This window comes from Barbus barbus (genome assembly GCF_936440315.1).
Source record: "Barbus barbus genome assembly, chromosome: 32".
NCBI lineage: Eukaryota > Metazoa > Chordata > Actinopteri > Cypriniformes > Cyprinidae > Barbus > Barbus barbus.
Genome location: NC_136760.1, coordinates 20,806,531 through 20,824,725, shown reverse-complemented (window position 1 = coordinate 20,824,725; position 18,195 = coordinate 20,806,531). Strand labels below are relative to the sequence as shown.

General features: G+C 37.0%; 1 protein-coding gene across 1 annotated transcript in view; it reads right to left on the bottom strand.

Annotated features, from left to right (window-relative positions):
* The window catches only part of rbfox3a (RNA binding fox-1 homolog 3a), a gene marked incomplete at its 3' end in the record, with an annotated part of 435,124 nt that overhangs the window by 414,189 nt on the left and 2,740 nt on the right, over positions 1 to 18,195 (bottom strand). The gene's annotated exons all lie outside the window — the stretch shown is intronic.

Below are 18,195 nucleotides of genomic sequence, written 5' to 3'. Positions count from 1 at the left end.
TGTGTAAGCTGCCCATGCCACACGCACTCATGCAACCCCATACCATCAGAGATGCAGGCTTCTGAACTGAGCGCTGATAACAACTTGGGTTGTCCTTGTCCTCTTTAGTCCGGATGACATGGCGTCCTAGTTTTCCAAAATGAACTTCAAATTTTGATTCGTCTGACCACAGAACAGTTTTCCACTTTGCCACAGTCCATTTTAAATAAGCCTTGGCCCAGAGAAAACACCTGCGCTTCTGGATCATGTTTAGATATGGCTTCTTTTTTGACCTATAGAGTTTTAGCCGGCAACGGCGAATGACACGGTGGATTGTGTTCACCAACAATGTTTTCTGGAAGTTGTGTTGTGATTTCTATTACAGTAGCATTCCTGTATGTGATGCAGTGCCGTCTAAGGGCCCGAAGATCACGGGCATCCAGTATGGTTTTCCGGCCTTAACCCTTACGCACAGAGATTGTTCCAGATTCTCTGAATCTTTGGATGATATTATGCACTGTAGATGATGATAACTTCAAACTCTTTGCAATTTTTCTCTGAGAAACTCCTTTCTGATATTGCTCCACTATTTTTCGTCGCAGCATTGGGGGAATTGGTGATCCTCTTGCCATCTTGACTTCTGAGAGACACTGCCACTCTGAGAGGCTCTTTTTATACCCAATCATGTCACCAATTGACCTAATAAGTTGCAAATTGGTCCTCCCGCTGTTCCTTATATGTACATTTAACTTTTCCGGCCTCTTATTGCTACCTGTCCCACCTTTTTTGGATTGTGTAGCTCTCATGAAATCCAAAATGAGCCAATATTTGGCATGACATTTCAAAATGTCTCACTTTCAACATTTGATATGTTATCTATATTCTATTGTGAATAAAATATAGGTTTATGAGATTTGTAAATTATTGCATTCCTTTTTTATTCGTAATTTGTACAGTGTCCCAACTTTTTTGGAATCGGGTTTGTAAATACACAGACAAAAATTTTTTATTTACCTGGTCTATCTTTCTGACAAACAACTTATAGCTGATGTTATGCAGATAAGAATAAACAAAGTCATAGTTAATTTAACTACATAATTAGGAATATAAAACAAATAGCTGACTCAAGATGCTGATGGCTGAGTTACATTGGAAAAGTTTATAAAAAGCATATAAACACAACTGTGACCGCACAACTCTATTGTGTCAAGTAGTGGTGTTGCTTGGCAGCCTACAATTACGTATAAACTAAATTCCCTTGTGTATTTTTTTTTCTAGCTGTTATTAAATGTGACTATTCATTTAACATTTTACCATATAGTTGTTACTGCTATTTAATAAAACATAAGAATCTAAGAACATGCCTTAACTAAGGCAAAACCATTGCAGTGCATAGCATTTTGTGTTTTACATTGTTTTCTCTACTCCTACAGCCCATGCAAAACCTCATGACTGAATATGGCATCGTGCCCTTTTTCAATAGTGAAGAAAATATATTATTCATCACACATGGATGAAAGTAATTTGAAGAATTGTAACAGAGAGTGAAATGTCAGTCCAGTTCATAACTGTCCGAATAGCCTTGAAGACAACCTGGATGGAAGACAATTTATTGTATTGTAGTGTTACTGTATACTCTACTTCTGAGATGTCCCTGAATAAAAAAAAAACAGACTCAATGGGGTGGTTGGTCTCCTTGCTATTCTTGATCCATGAAATTTTCATCATGAGCAACTTTCAAGTTTCTTCCATAAAAGTAATCCAGCACAGCCAAAGTAGAGAGCAAACATAACCTCACATCCATCTGTCCGTGCCTGGCATCAGGATCACGAATCTCACCGAGAGCCTATATTTGTTTTTCAGACATCAGAGCACTTGAAGTACAAAACTACAGAGCTGAGAGGGGGTTCTCTGAAATCTAGGCAATAGACTGAATGCTTGGGGTAACATGCCAGTCTAACCAATGTTATCTCCCATTTTTACAAGGGGCAAAATCCATCAAGAGAAAAGTTGCTGTCTGCAGCTGAACTAAGTTACTAAAGGAAAAAAAGACAAACAAGAAAAGACTAGTTAAATTTTTTTTAAATAAATAAATGAATCAATCAATGAATCAGTCAGGACTTTGTGCAGTACAAAAAAAACTTATAATGTATATATATATATATATATATATATATATATATATATATATATATATATATATATATGTATATATTGTGGCGGGAAGAGCAAACGACAGACACAGTGGATGTGGCGTCAGGCCTCCGAGAGGCTTTTATTGAACAGAAATAATAAAATAAAGTGTCCAAAGGGGATAAAGTGTCCAAAATAAACAGGGGATCTGGTGACCTCGTCGTGCTGCGGGGTTTGTGAAGGAGGGGCAGTGTTCTGTAAGGAAGGGTTCAGGTAAGAGGCGGAGTCCGGCGGCCGCACGCGCTCCCCTCTGAGGTCCGGGGCGTGAGGGGCGGTGGCTTCTCCAGCGGCTTCGTTTACCTCTTGGCCCACGGCGCTCGACGGGACTGGTCGGCCTGGCATCCTGGCCTGACGGCCGTATCACGGGGTCGGTTTCGTCCAGACCGCGGGTCTGGCGGCTCACGTCTCTGGCAGCACGGAAGTCCCTCCACGCTCCCTTTCTGGATCCCTTCCTGGACACCAGCGTGCATGCACGGGGAAGAGACTGGTCTCTCGAGGAGAGGCGCGCTCGGCATTTAAACAGCGACGGCGATGAGGCTCTATTCGGTTAAGGTGCACCTCATCACACGCCGCCAGCCCTGGCTGTTTCAGCGCCCCTCCTCTCTCACACACCCACTCCCGTCGGGAGCCTGGTGAAGGGCGGCGAATAAGGGACGGGGTGGTGATGATAGTAAGGGGGAGGCAGTCCACTCGTCACATTATATATATATATGCTATTTATATATTTTTTTAGGCTATATATAGGCTATTTATATAATTTATTTATATTTTTATATAGGCTATTTATATTTTATCGGCTGATATTTGGCATTTTTCAAATATCGGCATCGGCCGATAAGTTTTTCTGTTTGGCCGATATGTTCGAGACTTTTATTTTGATGGTGCTGAGAACGGCAGCGCCTGAGCTCATAGCACTCACATTCTTCCTTGCTTCATTCTTCATTGTTTGCTGTCATCGTTTAACAGTTGTTCAATACAGAAAGAAGTATGTCTAATAATCAGATGGAACTGCTAAACAAATGAATTAAAATGTATACAAAAAGTATTATAAAGATTGCTTTGATATTATTAGTAAAAGGAAAACATTATAATACTTTCTCATTTACCCTCAGCATTCAGCAAATATGCATTTATGTCATTTAAACAAATCTTTGAATGTCTAATTCAGTGGTTCCCAACCCTGGTCCTGGAGGCACCCCAACACTGCACGTTTTGCGTGTCTCCTTAATCAAACACACCTGATTCAGGTCATCAGCTCATGAGCTCAGTAGAGACTCCAAGACCTGAAATTATTGTGTCAGAGAAAGTCAAGTCAAGTCAAGTCACCTTTATTTATATAGTGCTTTTAACAATGTAAATTGTGTCAAAGCAACTGCACAATATCAAAAAAAAAAAAAGGAAATAGTGTGTCAATAGTGTAAAATAAAAAAAATAAAAAAGGAGGGTAACACTTTAGAATACTGTTTCTTACTTACTGCATAACTAATAAGGAATTACTGAAGAACTAACAGGTAATGATTAATTAACACTTAGCGCACTACTGTTAACTACTATGGAAGATGTGTTAACTAATCAGTATGTAATACAATTTTATGATTGTGTTAAGTAACAGTTAGCTAAACAATAACTAATGTATTCTGTCACACCTCCTGAAGAACTACTATTAATTATCTACTAGTTAAGGTTCAATAAAAATAATTATGAAGTAACTACTAATGAACAGTCATACACAATTACATTGAGCTGTGACCCTTTCATATAAATGTTATTAGCAGTAGTAGTAGTATGAAAATGCAATATTAATAAATGCAATAAATTCTACAGAGGTTTTGCCTGTATAGTGAATTGTTTTGAGTTTGTTTTGTAAGAAATCAGCATCCGATAGGAACCCCACCACCTCCAGTGCCATTATTTTATTACATATTTTATATACAGTACTGTATGTGTGCCTCCTCAGCATATACCATATTACTATTAATTCAATTTCTGTATGTAAGGCAAGAAGTGAGGGAGAGTGAAAATACAGGTAACCCATTAGTAATTAATAAAGGATTATTAGATAATTCCGCAAGAATTACTTAGAACCTGAAACAGTATTCTAAAGTGAAAACATAGGGAGCCCATTAGTAATTAATAAATAATTATCAAATAATTATGCAGGACTTATTTTGAACCTGCAAGAGTAGGCCTATTCTAAAGTGAAAATATAGCGAAAACTTTAGTAATTAATAAATAATTATTAGATAATTCTTCAAGAATTACTTAGAACCTGAAACAGTATTCTAAAGTGAAAACATAGGGAGCCCATTAGTAATTAATAAATAATTATCAAATAATTATGCAGGACTTATTTTGAACCTGCAAGAGTAGGCCTATTCTAAAGTGAAATTATAGCGAAACCTTTAGTAATTAATAAGGAATTAATTACTTATACGGGAGCTGGGCTCAGGGAAACTGCCGTTAACTAGGCATTAACACAACACAAAAACTACCTAAGACTAAAAAACAAATATGACCCAACAGCTTCATCCCAGTGTTTCAGAAAATAAATAAATTGATTAATTAACAAACCACCATTTTACAGAGTGTACTGTATCTGTAGTAAGTTGGATAGTTATGGCAAGACAGTTGAGTTGCGGTTCCTTTCCGAAGCAGATTTCCTACAGAACAAGGAAATTATTTACCATACAGGCAAAAACATAAGGGGTGAGAACCAGAAAGGCTTAAGTGACATTTCACTAACTTTACAGGAGGGCCAAAACAAACACTTACCATAGGTTGATCTGACTTTGTGCACTGATTTCAATTGTTTATAATAAAATTTGTATACTCATGGATGACAGTATACTTTTGCCGGTATATATATAAAAAATATATCCATTTCACCCAAAATGTCACTTACGCCCTTCTGGTTCTCACCCCTCGTTATGTACAATTATAGTAATGAGTCCTTTTGGGTGTGCAGCAAACAAAATGCATATTTCATTTCCATTATAAGCTAATAATAGTAGTAGTGGACTGTAACAAAGTTGGTACTATAGTGTCCTTTTACTAAAGTAATTTTAAAAATTAATAGGCCTACTTATAATTTTACTGGAGTAATATTTTATTGGGTATCTGTACTTTTGCTCAAGTACTTGATTTGTTTATTATAGTGACTATTTGCGTATAATTGTTCATTAGTAGTTACTTCATAATTATTTTTATTGAACCTTAACTAGTAGATAATTAATAGTAGTTCTTCAGGAGGTGTGACAGAATACATTAGTTATTGTTTAGCTAACTGTTACTTAACACAATCATAAAATTGTATTACATACTGATTAGTTAACACATCTTCCATAGTAGTTAACAGTAGTGCGCTAAGTGTTAATTAATCATTACCTGTTAGTTCTTCAGTAATTCCTTATTAGTTATGCAGTAAGTAAGAAACAGTATTCTAAAGTGTTACCAAAAGAAGTAGGAAAAGGTGCAGTGTTGGGGTACCTCCAGGACCAGGGTTGGGAACATACAAATACATACAAATAATTATTTACCCACTATCATATTCATGTAATTTTCACTGTGTGGTGTATGTAAAATGAGTGTTACCTTGGCTTTAGTTGAAAAAAAAAAACATGATTCCCAATGCACACAAACTTCCCAGATTGAGTGCATTGTTTACTTCCTTTTTATTTATATATTTCTTAATATTTCTTTATTTGTGAAAAATACTGTAATAGAATCAAGAAGTGAAGTAGCCAAGTAGCCTATAAAAAGGTTTTGTACACATTTATTTTTAAAATTAATTTTCAGTTTTTCTATATTAATTCAAATAAATAAAAATTATAATTATAAATATAAAATATAAATAATAAAAAATTATACGTTAAAATTAAATTTTCAATCTTAGTTTGGTCTCAGACTTATGCATTTAAAAGTTCAACTAAACAACCTTTTGTATTGTTTTTTTGATGCAAAATAATGGCAAGGACACATCTCCCCACTTGAGAGACAGACTTCGCATCGAAATTGGTTTTGGATTGCTTAGTAAACACCTGAGTGAAGCCTCATACCGAATCTATAAAAAAAATACTGACAACCAACACATACGACAGAAAGGTTTTTGGTAATTGGGTATCAGGTTGAGAGCGAATGTATTCAGACTCCACTAAACCTGAATTCACACCAGTCTAGGAACCATGTCAAGACCCCACTGTCTCCATCCCACTCGATATGTCCAGACAACATTCTCCAGCATCTACCTCCCATTGATTCATTCCTACTCTTATCTGTTTTCAGTTTAAATTGCATCCCAAGAGCACCTCCCCTCCAGTCAGCTGCTCTCCTCCTCTCACCGCTGTGGAGATACCAGCTAGCTTGGTGTTGCATAGCTCAATTCAACCACCCTAATTCTCGCTGCCGTAAACGTCAGGGTTATTATTTCTCCCATGCCTGATTCATCTACACCTCCTTTGGCACACAACAACAAAACAAGATTCCTTCAAGTGGGCCGGATCTTATTCAGAAATCAATACGAGAATATTGCTGAGAAGCAGTGCTTCAGTTTGCAGTGAACTGAGCAACAGGTACAACTTAATGACATATTTACTGTAAAATATTAGCACTGAACCATCAGCTCTGTAACGACTGATTAGATGTAATCCAGACGCAGTCAAGGAAAATGTGAATGCATAGATGTCTTTAATAGGAAATAGTGTGAACTATAATAGGAAAAGTATGTACTGGTAAACACGGAGTGATGATAAAGAAAGTACTCAGGGATGAACTGGAAAAAACAGCATGTAATTAATAAATAAATAATTAAACAAATGTATAAATAAAGTGAATACCAACAATGTTACTATATTACAAATAATTTAAAATTGCTTTCAAAATACGCATTAAATAATATTGATCCAATTACTTTTTTTTTTTTTGGTTATTAAAAATAAAAAATGAAACTTTTCATTTAGCAGAAAACCACTAATCAAATTCGGTAATTACCTTTGCGTAATTAAACTGTTTATGCTGTTCATGGTGTCATGTTTTCAGGTGATAAACCAGTTGTAGTAAACGTTTTTTTGGCAATGAGCCACCTCTCAATATTTTGGGACTGTTGTTAGTTAGCAAAATGAAATAAATTGCATATTCAGACTGTCCCACAAGACAACTGTTCCACCAGGAAAGGTCCCAGTGCTCTTTACAGTCAGTCCAGCCCTGTTTTTACTGCTTCATTAAAGGATAGTTCATTGCTAATATTCATTTCACTCTCTCTGCAGGGTGCAAAAGCTGTGAATTTTTACACAGACAAATGTGCTTAGACCCTCCCTGTGGAGAAAATCTTCCTTTTCTGACCTGCACAAGGCAGAACGTTTCACAAAAAAAGAAAAAAAAGAAAAAAGAAATAAGAAAATTCATTAATTCTTAAGACCACCATTATCTCTATTCCGGTAGTTGGTTTAAACATTCGACCGGATTCAGTCGCTGACCAATTTAAAAAACGCTCACTTGTGATTTCTCCGCTTTGAGTCCTCGAGTCTTATTCCCCCATTGCCCGTCTGTGAATTAGACTGACACTCCAGCCTGGCTGCAGCAAGCAGGCCATAAACCCTGCCAGTCTAGAGTGTGTAAAATAATAATGGCAGTGTTGCAAAACCCAAGCTGTGATAATAACAAGCTCTAATGGGGTGCTCTTATCGACATCGATTTCCAATAATAGAGATCATATAAAAAGTAGGTAATTACACTGTGCAAGCAGAGGGCGTCCTGTGCAAATATCATTATTATCAAATTGGAATGGAATGCCGGAGCGGAACATGCACCCATTAGGTCGGAGTGGCCCTGGGGAAATGCGGAAGAGAGGAGACACAAAGAAGAGAGATCCCCGTCCACAACCTCCAGCGCCCTCCACCCTTGGAGTCATTCATACCCTTGGTGAGAGCCATTCCATCGACTGAAGCTGTGCCGTGGGCTAAATAAGTAAGGAGCTCTATTATGTCAGAGGTGTGTTTTTGAAAATGAGATCTACACAGCAAATACTACATCCTCATGACCAAACACAGAGCAGCCATATAAAACAAGTGAGGGTGATATGATATATACAGTACAGTATCTGCAAAAAGTTACACAATGAAATTTAAATCGACATCTCATTTGTGCAATTTGTGAACATGTTGCAATTAGTTTTGAAGACAAGAACTTAGCAAATGAGCGATTTCAAATGAACAATTTTCTTTTTTAGATTACCATCAACACTTACAATCCTTTAAAAAAGCTAATAAAAAGCTAATAATTTCTTCCCACTATTAAACCTTAACACTTATAAAAATTCAACATGAATATATACCTATATTTTTAAGCATTTAAAACTACTACATTTTCCAGAATAAAAATGGTGTTATTATTATAATCTGAAATGTAGGCTGCGACTCATATTCCAAAGTGACTTGCAATTAATGCAATTAACATCAAGAATGCAAAACACGCACAAAGAGCACACATTTGGATTCATGCCAAATGTGAGAGGTATGCAAGCCCAAGTTTATTTGTATAGTATATTTCCCACACGCCAGTAGCTTCAGTTCCAAATAAATTTGTCATAATATTGTGCAGTCCTAATTTAAACATGAATGACATTTGAGAGCTGCAATATTATCAGTATAAAATTATTTAAACATCTTTTCCTCACACTAGGCTGTCATACAGCTTTAAAAGACTTATTTTTAACTTCACGTTTTTGTTCATTTTTGGAGCTTGACAGCCCTTGATCACTATTATATTTGTACAGAAAGAAAATGCATTTTGCTAAACACAGCCAAAAGACGACCAATGGGGTTTGAAATGACAAAGGTGAACAAATAATGACAGAATTTTCATTTTAGGGTCAGCTATTCCTTTAACCCTAAACCACACCAGCATCCATGCATTCACGTCAATGCATGCACGCCAGTAGGTGTCAGCATAAAGTCAAAGACCACTAGGGCAAGTCAACAAAATGCCGCCTTTCTCTACCCTGTTTCCATACATCTAGGGAACTTAATCTTATGAATTTAAACTGGGGCAACAGCCACATGGAATTCCAATAGTGACCAGATCCGCCGCAGACGCACTGACACGATAATGACTGAGAGCATTTTTCACCGACCTTATCTGGATTGCATTTGCATTACCACCTGGTCCTTTTCCTATGCATTAAAACATGAGAATAATTAGAGTGTGTATGATAATCAATTCACGTCATGTTTCACCCTGAGCCATAAACATGCATCGAAGAGGACGTGACCTCGACTGCAGGTACGACGAGAAGGCCTTTTCCTCGCTACCTTTTTTGCATTGTTGATCAACCCCCACCTCGCTCACATTCAATCAAAGTCACCACACCATTATTCATTACAAGTATTTGTTTTATGAAATCTCAGCCCAGGGGTGTGTTGTTTGTCCCCTTCCGCACACACATAAGCACATACACCCCTCCCACCTCTGGTAAAATTGTGCTTGTAAATGAAATCAGGCTTAACCATGCGTTGGCTTTTCATCAATCTCTGTGTGATGGCTGCTCGCCCTTGATTCATGGCTTCCACCCTCTCCAGCTCCTCCCTGTGTGTGCAGATATGAGTAATGACCCTCCATACCCGGCTCCCCGTCGAGCTGTCGACCAAAGGGACAACCACAGGAACCGAGGATCACCCCTATCCATTACCCTCTATAAACACATTCATAATCACACACGTACATGTATACACAACGTTTGGCTCCTCCCTCCTTCCTCAAAAGTCCCGATCCTGCAACATTCCCTTCGAATGATTTCTATCCAGCCACCTGAGAAGTAAAAAAGGAGCTGGAGGGTGTTTGTGTGTGCACGCGTGCGCTCAGCCCTCCCAGATACCCACGACATCTCTATCTGGCCGGTCCGACACGCCATTAGCATAAACAAGCACCTGTGTCTGTGTCTACCTGTCAGGGCCCTGTCAGCACGGGTCTGCAGAGAAGAGCACGGTGCATTAACCCGGCCAACTTATCTCCAACACTGTCCACAAAGGAGGATTACAGTGCAGGAATTGCTTTTGGGAGTGCTGTCACTCACCCGCTGATTAGAGACCCGCTCCGCTCCTCTATCGCCTTGCAAACAACAGGGAATCCCGACGGCCCTGGCACCATCGTTTCTAATCAGAAGCATCACATTCCTAACGTTAATTGGACGCTGTCCTTATCCTAAATCCGGAGAACTTGATGTGACCTGTTTGGACCACCTCTTCATTAACAGCGTTCGCATATTGCAGCGATATGGCGCGATTCACAAACTCTACAGCTACGAAAGGTTAATCTATCGCGAAGAAGTTGAGGTCAAATTGAACCGGCACAGAAGCTGCACAGAACCGCCTGCTTAATTAAGCCTGGAACATAACGCTGATGGCTATATTTTTCTTCTGTCAGAAAAACATATTACGGCCAACAGAGGACTGACAGAAAGCAAGCAAACCTTTAAATTAGGCTTTAATTAGCTCTGTGTAAAAACGCAGACTGAGACCAGGCAATATGTAACTGATGACAGTTATCTGACGCTCTCACACACAGAGACAATGCCTAATTAGCCAAAACCTATGTAGCCTTTTCAAGAGTCAAACAATCATTTACTCATGTACAAGATCTGCAAGTACATTCTTGCTGCAAGTACAATGTGCAATAGCTGAATGCAGAATGGAGAGATGAAGACAGTACAATGATTTGGTGCAGTTAAGACAGCAAAATAAACATGCTTATCACATATATTTTGCTGAGGGCATGAAAAATTTTTTTTGCTTTTAGATAGATTAGAATAGATATTATGGTGCAAATGCTTCTGTTACTTGATAATACGATTAATAAATATAACATTTAGCCCAGTGTTAATGTGGTCAATCTCCATTCTGCAGATATTTATACTGTACATTTATAACATTGTAAATTTTTCTATCCGGTTAAGTTTGGCATAACGCACCCACAGATCCCACAAGCAAACAACAAATTTACATTCATGGTATGCTGTTGTACTACCAAAAAATACAGATTTTATCTGCATACTAAAATGTTAGTTTTTCAAATAGCGACTCTTCTTTCATGAATCGTTAAAATATTGGTGTCTGAAACTCCATGAGCCTGTAGATGGTAGTGTACACCATGTGATATTAAAAGCTTTGCTTAAAGTTATCATGATGAAATGGTGAAAAAAAAGTAGGTTGAGACTTGATTTTGTCTTTTGGAAATTGACCGAATCGTCAATTTTAATTTAAAAAACTATAAGACTTCAAAGGCGTTATAAATGAATAGTGCTCATAAATGACTGTTGAGACAGTATTCTCACTTGAAACAGAACTGAAATTTGATCACAACTCAAGTGGATTAAGATATGTACAGTCTGTGTCCGAAATCAAAACCAACTGACAACCACTACTTTTGACAGGCTTTGTTGACTATATCAATGCAATCTTTTGAATTATTGTGTTTTTTCCCATTACATTACAATAACTACTTGTAAATGTACAATACATACAACATAAAAACCCAAATGAAAAAATAAGGAAATTTATAGAATTTAACAGTGCAGTTTACACATTGAGTTAACAAAAACATTCATACACAGCCAAATAGTCTACGAGTTTCTCAATTTGCCAAAAAAAACAGCTTTTACGCCTATCAATTCCCAGACCTCTGGCCTCCCAGCGAATCAAACTGATGGGTCTAACTCACTCAGCATCATCTGGACAAAATGAAAAAATACCTCTAGCCACTCGACCCTTCATCTGGCTTATAATTACATCAGTTGCTATAGTAATGACTTAAGCATCAGCATGATGTACATAAGACACAAGAGAGTAACTGTCAGCGTGAAAAGTAAGTACTCTGCTGATGTCCATTCATGGCATCTCGTCATCAGTGCATCAGACAACATATGCGTCAGAGGCAGGGATGGACTGGCCATAGGGACTCTCCGTGGTGGGCCAGTTGACTTGTGAGCCAGCTGTTGAAAACCAAATTTAGACACAAAGCAAATACGCAAAGATTTAAAAGGGAGAACATGTCTAGCATTACAAGACTGGACCTTTAATGTCCAGATAAAACGCAAGTAGCACAGATCTTTTCCTTCATATTGTGACATACATCCAAGTGTAACAGATAATCAAAGAAAAAAGAAAAAATGTAGGGCAGGGACTTGAGTCAATGCATGTTGATTGGACTTTGAAATGTGGACATTATACTCAAAAACAGAAGCAGATAAAACAGAGCTAGCAGTGGTTTTAAGCGGACTAAATGATTTGAGAAGTCCTGCATACGTCATCTGAGAGAAGTCTGTCATTTTTTTTTTTAGAAGATATTACTTTTTTTTTCAGAAGATATGACTTTTTTTTTTAAAATGACACACATGCAGTTTACCTATCCTGCTATTTAAAAAGTTGAGAACCACTGGTTTATATTTTATGTAGCTATAACTATAGTACAGAGTGTCTAAAAGTACTAATATGTCCCATTTAGAACTAGATAAGAGACAAAGGCATACATTTGAGGTTATTGTCCCAGTGATTAGTGATGGGAAGTTCGGATCATTTTACCGACTCGGACCTTTGAGTCTCGTTCAGCAAAATGAACAAATCTTTTTTCGAGTCATTTCGTTCATTTTAGCAAAATATAATTCAAATGTTATCTGTTACTTTCCAAACACATCTACTACTTATGCAAACGTTTATCACACTACAAACAATACAAAACTATGCTATAAGAAACAGAAAATATTACTTAATTGTTTACCTGGGTCTTTAGTCTATGATTAGCCCACCACCTCTTATCTGACAAGTGTTCGGGTTTGACTTGTTCGTTCATCACGTGACAGCCTCATACGCTTAACCAATGCAGCGTGAGCCGGAAAGAGAATTGATTAGTTCTTGATCGAGTCTCGGGTTTGAGTCGTTCGTTCTTTTGTCACGTGACGTGACAGTTTTGGACAGAGAAATTAGTTAATTTACAACCTTACTTACAAACGGGTGCATAGTCATTATTATTATTATTATTATTAGAATTATTAGTATTATTATTTACTCTTACAGTTATGTGATGCTTTTCTGGTCTCAAATTATTGCTTTTAATTTCTGTCACATGGTTCTTTTCCATAACACCATATGGTAAAAAAAGATAATAATGAGTTGGTTAACCTCTTCTTGCACTACACATATATCTGCACAGTTTTGTTTTATTTAACTGGTTTGCACTCCCATCTATTCTGCCACTTTATCTCTTTTTTTATTTTTCTACAAATGTCCTCATTTGTATATCTGTATAGTTGTATGTACATATGTTTAAACTGTATTTATCTGTATTTGAACGTCTACTGTCAGTGTCTTAAATGTTAACTGTATGCACCAAGGGTCTGAGAGTAACGCAATTTCAGTTCTCTGTATGTACTGTACATGTGGAAGAATTGACAATAAAGCAGACTTGACTTGTTATGCTTTGTTTTTATTTTTATTTTTTAGTCTAATCTTCATAAAATACAATACCTTGTTGTATTTATGTCTTTTGAGTTAACCCTTTAGATTGGACTATAGTGTTACTTACTATACTTTTGTAACATATGACACTTTAGACATTAACACTCTGTACACACTCCTGAATTGTTTTTTATTGTTTATTTTTGTGCCAGAAAAAGCTATAGCAAAGAAGATAACTATTCCAAAATGAATTTAAACTATTTAAATAAAAAATACAAGAAAATTAAAATATACTAAAGCCACAGAGCCTTAAAAAACTCAAACAAAATACTGCCCAACAAGCTAGGCTTTTTTTAAATAATAAATAAAATAAATAAGATTTAAAATAAATAACACTTTTGTGCCAAAAAAAGCTTTCTAGCTAAGAGAATAACTAATCCCAAATGAATTTAAACAATGAAAAAAAATGAAAAAAAAAATTGATTTATTTATATATATATATATAAATAAATCAATATTAGCACAACAAGCTAGGCCTTTTTTAAATAAATAAAAAATAAATAAGCTTTAAAATAACACTGTGGCTATATTTTAGAACATGCTTTAAGGCATGTTTGCATTCAAAAAAATGAACAGACCATTTTTATTTCTAGGAAAATGCTTATTACACATATTTTGATAATTTTATGATAATTCTTAAATATGATCCAACATACAAAAAATACAGTTTTACTTTATGGTAGCCTATTTGATATGTACTGATCCGGCAAGTGGTCACGTGACAAAAGAACGAACGACTCAAACCCGAGACTCGATCAAGAACTAATCAATTCTCTTTCCGGCTCAGGCTGCATTGGTTAAGCGTATGGGGCTGTCACGTGATGAACGAACGACTCAAACCCGAGACTCGATCAAGAACTAATCAATTCTCTTTCCGGCTCAGGCTGCATTGGTTAAGCGTATGGGGCTGTCACGTGATGAACGAACAACTCAAACCCGAGAATGCTGTGCAATGCGCATGCGCGACTAAACGAATCACTCCCGGAGACGACTCGTTCTTCCCGAGTCACATTAAAGATTCGTTCAAAATGAACGAATCGTTCAAGAACGACCCATCACTACCAGTGATGAGCTGTCATACACCTTTCCAAAAATCAAATTCAAGTATTTTTAGCCATTCAAACCAGAAGCACAGGAACAGTGCAGAGAGAACATTATACATTTTATCAGCTTGGTTCATAAATATTAATTAGGTGACAATGGCATTCGGCAAACTGATTTGCTGACAGGCAGGTTAAGTGAGCACGAGCCATAGCAGGATTACTGCTTGCGTATTCATTCAGTCAAGTCTGGTGTTACCAATTGTATTTCTTCTTCCCACTGTTGCCAATCTAAACAAAACTATCAAAATAAAATAATTATTTTCTAAAAAGTAGGAGGACAAATTCCTCAGAGCGTTATTATGCAACCTGTGGTTCAGACTTCGAATTACTTAACGTGTTTGCATCAGATCTTTTGTTCTTACTAACTGCCTGAACAAAATCCATCAACACCATGGCTATACTCTACCTGAATCATATGTTCCTGTTCTCACTTTGTCTTCCACCCTGGTCAATAACAATACAGAGTCTATCCATTGTAATTTTCAAACTCTTCTCTCACCTCCCAACAGCTCAGCACAATATCCAGCAAATTTTTCTAATTGCCTGAAGTCCCTCTTCTTTAACCACTTATGACAAGAACCTGCCCTATTCCAGGGACCTGTAAACAGAAGTGTGGTTTCCTGACAAGAACATGGCCCTGTGACCCGAAGAGACCAACCTCACAGTTAATGAGCCTCACGAAATCTCAGCATTACAGTGTGGGCTTCTCATTACCAGCATGCAGCCAATAAAGCTGTGAGGTACATTAATATTGTAGAAAAAAAAATACATGAAATGCAGTATGTGTAACTGAAATCAATTCTGGGCCCTAATTTATTGCGAATTGTGCAATAGCACAGAGTTTATAAAATTGATCCGTTGTAGCATTATTACTTGCTTTGAGTTGTAATGTCCCACAGTCCAACTTTTCCCCATTTTGTTCGGCATTTAAATGACCACATAACTCAAACTTCTCTACTCGATCTTGTTAATGTGAGGGATAATCAGTATAGTTGGGTTATTTGTGTGTTTTATGTGTAAGCCCACGGCAGAAACACAAAGAAGATGCAGCCACATTAATGTAGATCTGATTTGCCTTGATCTGTAAAGTACATTTAAATGAGTTTTTTCTTCTTTTTTTTACAAACTGTGTGGGAATGGGCTGTGGTTGGATGCCCTCTCAGCAGCTGGCTGCTTTGAAAAGAACGACTTTTTAAATTACCCATATATCACTGTCAGCACACAAGGGGCCGCTTTTCCAGTGGCCTGCCAGCAGTCAGTGGAGGGCGCTAAGGTGGCACGGCAATCTCAGACCCTGCCCCCATGCCTCACTGCACCAGTCCAGGTATAAACACACACACACACGCATACACGCACGCACACAAAGCAATAGATTACAGAGGCACACAATTTACTCACACACCAAGTACACAATGTTCCCTGCTGAGAAAAAGAAAAAAAAAAAAAACTCTCTATAAGAACGGATTAAACAAAGCAGTTGATCACAGAACCTTCTAGGAAATGACGATGGACTTTTTGGCTTGATAGATGAGTGTGGCTACAAATATTTTTTTTATTATTTATATTATATAACATTTAGTTTATTATTTTAGTAGTCTTATATTATTAATTACAATGTCATTAGTCTTTTCTAAGGCAAATCTATGTTTGTTTTATTTGGTTATATATCAACAAGTAAACAACATCAACATCATTAAAAATTAACATTAACATTTCTTAGGCATCACAATAACTTTATACAGTATTTATTTATATAACATTTTGATTTAATATGAAATAGAAATGCTAAGAAAAAAATTGCAGGTAAAAACTTTCTGAATAAAATATTTTTTTTAAATTAAACTGTTGGTCAATTCCTTTTATCTTATGAATTTATATATGCATTTATGTACTGTTCTATTTATTTATTGAAGCCTATTTATTTAAGTTTATTTATTGATTGCCTGACTGGGGATTTATTGACATATCAATATCCAAGGCTTTATTTCTTTTATTTTTTATGGTAAAAATAAACAACATCTAAATAATACAAAAACAAATAATAAAATTCATACTGCATTAATGTAACTATAAAATCTTTCAATTTAATTTTTGATCCCAGGTGCAACCTTTTTTTTTAAATCTACAATATTAATGAAATTTCTATATTGTTCTGGATATGTAAATCATAGCATTACATATAGCTCAGAAACACACAAAACTGCATGCATTTAGCCTTAACTAAATGCGCAACAGTACGATTGGATCTATCAACATGCATCCCATTGACTAAAAAATCCAGTTAAAATCAGTCTCAAACCTCTGGGTCCAGAAAAATGTTTGTCCTCCCCTGACCTAAAGCTGAACTAAACTCCAAACAAAGTCGGATTAACGTTCATTTTTCCATCTTTAAACACAGTTTCTTGAGAAAGAGTTCAACCTGAGTGGCAGGTAATTAGCCAGCTGCGGCTTTGGTGGAGTTTGAAAAGCCGATGACAGCTTATGTCCCCGTGATAAACAGCGAGAACGGGAGGCAGGAGAGGAAGCCAGCCATACTGCACTCATCTGTTATACTCACAATTAACGCACTTAATTAATGAGAGAGATCTCAGTATTAGATCCGTATGTGACTGCTGCTGTGTAACAACATTTGCTGTTAAAACTAATTAAGCAATAAGAGTTGAATGCAAAGTGGTGTGGCTCAGAACGCATTTGTCACAAATGAGCGAGACGCAGGGCTGCGATAATGTCTCACAGCTGCCTCGCCAGCCATACGCCCTCAGTGATACGAGCGCAAATGACCAAAAACGACAGGAAAACAAACCTGCTACGATAAAGCGTACAACATTATCCATTATATTTTACTATCACTCGTCCATCCCACCACCAATTTGTCGCTGATGAGTCACTATAAGACAAGATGACACATCTCTGCAGGCAGCCTCTCTTCTCGCTTGATTACAAACCCCGGTTGACTGATACAACCACTTAACAACTTGTTTTCATAGGTTTCGCACAATTCACACTTCCTCCGCACATTCATTTCCCCCAGCGTTATATAGTGAATGCTATCAAGTGGCTATCAGCGAGTGCAACTTTAACGACGTACTGTAAAACAGTGTCTTCAGTCGGTGGTATTTAACAAGCGTTAACCCCCACCCCTTTACCCTTTCAATTCGGGTTCGCCTTCTTCATTAGTTTGGACTGAGTCTTCACCGAGGTAAACCCATAAAAAAGAAGAACTATTAAAAGGCTCAGAACAAGTGTTACAAGGTGCCTTTCAAACTTGTAATATGATAGATGAGGATGCTTGACACAGGCCGCAGTCTAGTATTTGAGGGCTTAGGATGGGTTATTTGAAGTGCCCGGTGCAGGCTTAAGACTAAACCTAACCAGAGCTTTACCCAGGCTTAGTCCTAATCCTGCTAGCACGGTGCCAC